Source organism: Myotis lucifugus, unplaced genomic scaffold (genome assembly GCF_000147115.1).
Source record: "Myotis lucifugus unplaced genomic scaffold, Myoluc2.0 scaffold_262, whole genome shotgun sequence".
Classification (NCBI taxonomy): domain Eukaryota; kingdom Metazoa; phylum Chordata; class Mammalia; order Chiroptera; family Vespertilionidae; genus Myotis; species Myotis lucifugus.
The window spans coordinates 699,070-703,829 of NW_005871310.1; positions in this window are offsets into that span (position 1 = coordinate 699,070).

Genomic DNA, 4,760 nt, shown 5'->3' on the forward strand with positions numbered 1-4,760 from the left:
CCCGAGTCCCGGCCCGGCCTCGGCCTTAGGTCTGCATTCACGGCCGGTGCGCCTCCCTCCCCAGCTCCCCTCGGCCCCTTCTCCACTGGAACTCCGCCGCCCAAACTTAGGAAAAAGTTTCCCAACTTCAGCCAGACCGGGAGGGGCGCGCCAGCCCCAGTCCCTCAACTCCCAGCTTTTCCTCTCGCCCCCCATTTCAGCAGCCGGGCAGCGGCAGGGCCTGAACCGAGCTCTGAGCTGCCCTGCCCGCCAGCTCGCCGGCCCGACACTGTTCACCGCCTGGTCCGCAGGGCCTCACGGCCCGTTACCTGCGCCTGCAACCGGGCCAGACTTCCCTCCCCGCGGCGGTGGCAGCTCCTAGCCGGCGCCCCACCCGCCCTGCTGCCAGGAGCCGAGCCGTGCCAGGGCAGCGCCCCTGCCAGCCCCACCCGCCAGCTCTCCCCTTCCTCGCCTCTCCAGCCCATGTGCGGGCAGAGCCGGCCCGGGCTGCTGACCCCGCCGTGAACCCGGAGCAGATCAGCGATCCGGTGGTCGTAAGTCCTCTAAGGGCGACACCCGAAGTTCTGAACGCCAGCCGCGTTGGGACGCTCGCACCGGAGGATGCACCCGAGGCGGCTAGAGCGCGAGGACTGGGCTGTCCTGGTCCCCTGTCCCTCCCGGTCCCCAGCCCGAGGACCCACCTGGGGGGCATGTCGGAAGCCCCGGGCCCGGCTGCCGGCGGATCCAGGGGGGACGTGGCTGCGCTGCGCTGCCCTCCGCCCGCCGGGCCCCCGGTCGGTCTGTCCTGCTGGTCCGTCCTCCCCGCGTCCTGGTCGCGTCTCAGCCCCGCCGCGCTTTCCGCACACTCTTATCTGGAGCGGCCCGGGCCAGCAGGCTCTGCTGCAACTATGGCGCCACCTCGCGGCAACGCGGAGCTTTGCGCGGCACAGCCACGACCTCCCTCCCGCGCACCTGGGCTGGAGGGCTAGCAGATGCGCAGCTGTATCCGGGAAGGGGGCTATTCGAAAGATCACCCTCCCAGATTGCCCACCTGGGGACCCAAGTCCCGGACATAAGAGCCACACACATCCCGGGGTCTTGTGCTGAACGCTTCCGTGTACATATTTCCAGATTCTCACATTGCCCCAATTCGGAGAAGTCCTGCTTTCAAGGAGGGAACTCTGGTGACAGTAGATGGTGGAAGGGAAGTTACAGAAATCGTAAGGGGGGAGAAGATAGACAAGATCTTGGTTAACTCTTTTTAGACATTCCTGTATGGGACTATTTATACCAGCGATTCTCAACCTGTGTGTCGCCTAAGACCATCGGAAAACACATATATAATTACATATTGTTTTTGTGATTAATCACTATGCTTTAATTATGTTCAATTTGTAACAATGAAAATGTATCCTGCATATCAGATATTTACATTACGATTCATAACAGTAGCAAAATTACAGTTATGAAGTAGCAACGAAAATAATTTTATGGTTGGGGGTCACCACAACATGAGGAACTGTATTAAAGGGTCGCGGCATTAGGAAGGTTGAGAACCACTGATTTATACCCACCCCAAGCACACCCACCCTCACTCATACACATGGGTTAGGTATGCACAGAATAAGCTCATTCGCAGCCAGATCCTCTCCAGATTTTGACACCAATGGGCGCGCATGTTTACACAGACACACACTTGCCCCCTTCCGAGAGCCAAGTTCGGCTCTTTGGGATACTCCGGGGGCTGCCACTAGGATCCTCGGTGAATCTGGGCAGAGGGGTTACCCAAACAGCTCGCCCTGAACTTGGTCTCTGGAAGGACCTCGGGATGTTCGACTGGGAATGGCTGGACGCCTCTTGAGGGTCCTGCGGAAGTGACTCCAGCCCCCAGGTTCCCCAAGTGAGTCGTTCTGAGAAACCCGATTGGACGACCTCGTCTCCAACCCACTGACGGGAGAGAAATGGGGCAAGAAGGCCTGCAGCCTGGGGTCCCCCCTCCGCAAAGTCCTGCACCCCAGGGGAAGGCCCTGTTCTTGCAGGTGACTCCCCTTCTGGGAGGGAGGGGATCCGGCACTGGTGTGCGGCACTGGCTGAGCTACTCCGGAAGTGTTCCCGCGCTGCCCAGCCATTGCATCAGGCTGGTAGCGGGCACCAGATCTCGTTGCGGCCCACGCTCCGCCTCCTCCCCACACCTCCTAACCCCCGCCCACACGTGAGGGGTGGGAGTGGGTTCCCGAGAACCCCTGCAGCTTCTGATTGGGTACGCCTTCCTCAGCCGCCGCACCAGAGGCTGGGGCACAGAGTTACCATAGTAACCGGTGAGGTTCGCCCAGATCGCTTCTCTCCAAGGCCTTGGAGAGCTTAGCAACCACGCGGGGCTGCTGGGCGGATGGGGCCGCGCTCCCTGCCCCCCCCCCCCCCAACCACCACCACCTTGGGGGTCTCAGCCCCCAATTCCCTCTAGTGGCTGAGTCATTCATTGCGGGAGCGCGGGCGGGGGCCACTCTCGATCCCAGACAAACACCAAGGGCTCCATAGCCCCCAGAAGGCTCCCTTTCCTCCGCAGGCGACTTCATGGCCTCACGCCAGGCGATGGCTACGGGTCTCTGCAGGTCCTGCTCGCTCTCACCGCATCCCGAGTCCGCCCTCACCCTGCTTTCACTCGTGTTCTGGGTCATTCTTATCCCAGTTCCTCTCCTCCGGCTCCCCGTGGTGTCCTCGCTAGGGAAGCGGTGAGGTTCCGAGAATGAACACGGTGGGCTCCGGAGCTGCCAGCCTCTACGGGCAGAGGGCATGCTGTCCGCTGAGAGGGAGAGCCGGGGGAGAGGCGGGAGGGCTCCTCAGAAGTGTTCTTAGAGCTGGGCTTTGATGATGAATAGGAGCTCCTTCCCCAGGCAGGAAGGCATTCCTGAAGAGGACACGCTCTGGGACAAAGCCTGGAGCAGAAAACGGACTCAGGGGTGGCCAGATTCCCAGAGTGTGAGAACCTCCCCGGCCCGTCTCTGCTGTAATCTTTTATCCTCTTGAGGGGCCAGATCCTAGCGCCACAGGAGCCCTCCTCCTGTGCCCTTGGCCAGAATCGAACCTGGGACCTTTCAGTCCGAAGGCCGGCGCTCTATCCATTGAGCCAAACCAGCTAGGGCCTTTTTTGGTTTTTAAATATATTTTTATTATTTCAGAAAGGAGAGGAGAGGGGGAGAGTGAAACATCAATAATGAGAGAGAATCCTTGATTTGGCTGCCTCCTGCACGCCCCACACCGGGGATCAAGCTCGTAGCTTGGGCATGTGGCCTGACCTGGAATCAAATCGAGACCTCCTGGTTCATAGGTTCACTCTCAACCACTGAGCCAAGCCAGCAGGCTTCTTGTTTTTCTTCAACACTCTTGCCGATACCCCATTTCTAAGTCAACTTCCTGCCCCAGCCCCTACCCTCAAGCTGCCCTTATATCTGTATGGAGGGCCTTACAGAACTGCCCCCAGCCTAACTGCCCTCCTGCGGATTCCACTCTCCCATCTTTGACCTCTCCCTCCCTCCCCAGTTCCCCCCGTCTGGCCTGGCCCTGCCCTCTCCCCACCCCAATCCAGCTCCTCTCTCTGAACACATTCCCTCCCCCATGTAGAGCCCTCCTCAACCGAGGAGTTAGGTTGGGCCAGGATCACTCATTTCCCTGCTCCTGCCCAGGGGAACTCTGCCCCACAGGGCATGTCCCCTTCCTGCCGATTCTGCCCTCCAGGAACTCCAATTCTTCCCGGAAGTGGGCTCTGCTCTGCCTCTCTGCCAAGCTGCTGAGCCCCGGGTCTCCTTCGCTCATTCTTCCGCTCATAGGAGCTCTGCCAATGCCCATTATTCCACAGATGGGTCCTAAACTCGGCCCGCGGGGTGCCAGGCTCTGAAACTGACGCCGCCAACCTGTCAGCCCCCCTCCACTTGCTGAGGCTCCTCCCCCCTCCCCCCACTTCTCCTGACACCTTTTGCCCAACTTCCCCACAGAGGACCCCCCCCCCCATCCCCCGCTCATTTCTGGGCAGTCCAAGGGCCTCGTGCCTGTCTGTCCTCAATTTTCCTGCCTTGCCTGGGGTCTCCAGCTCCCACTGGTACCTGGACCCCCACTGGGCATTCCCTCCAGGCCCAGCCTCCTCCTGCAAAGCCTTCCAAGACCCCTGAGCTCCCCACTTCTCCCGCACAGCACAGCTCTGGATGCTGCTCCGAGGGCCCAGCTTCCTCTCCTGCCCCCACCCCAGTGATCCACGCCTCAGGGGCTCTGGAGTATAACGCCGCCACCGCGGGGGACATCTTGTGACGTCACCGAGCCCTTGGGTCCAGGACCCGAGGTGTGAGAGTGGGGACTGCCGGGTGAGGACTGGAAGGCCGGGCGGGGTGGGGCTGTGTCCCAGAGTGGGACCCGGCTGCCCTCCCACGCCACCTCCCGCAGGCCCCCAGCCCGCAGTTCCGGAAAGTTAACCCCTTGTAGACGGTACGGGGGGCACGGGCTCCCCTCCCTGTTCCTGCTTCCGGGCGCCCTCCCCATCGCCTAGGTCCCCACACCCCCCCCCCCCTTCGCCACTATAAATAGCCCCAATTCCCGTTTCCTAAATTCCCTGCTGACGTCGGCAGCACGTCAGTGTGTAGGAGCCCGGCCGCATGAATGAGCCGCCACACGAGTACTACGCGCGGCTATAAAAGCCGCCGCGCCAGCCCGGCTGCGTCAGGCTAGCGCGCGCGGGCGCGAAGCGGCCCGGACAGGTAAGCAGGACCTATCAGATCTACGAGCTACAGACA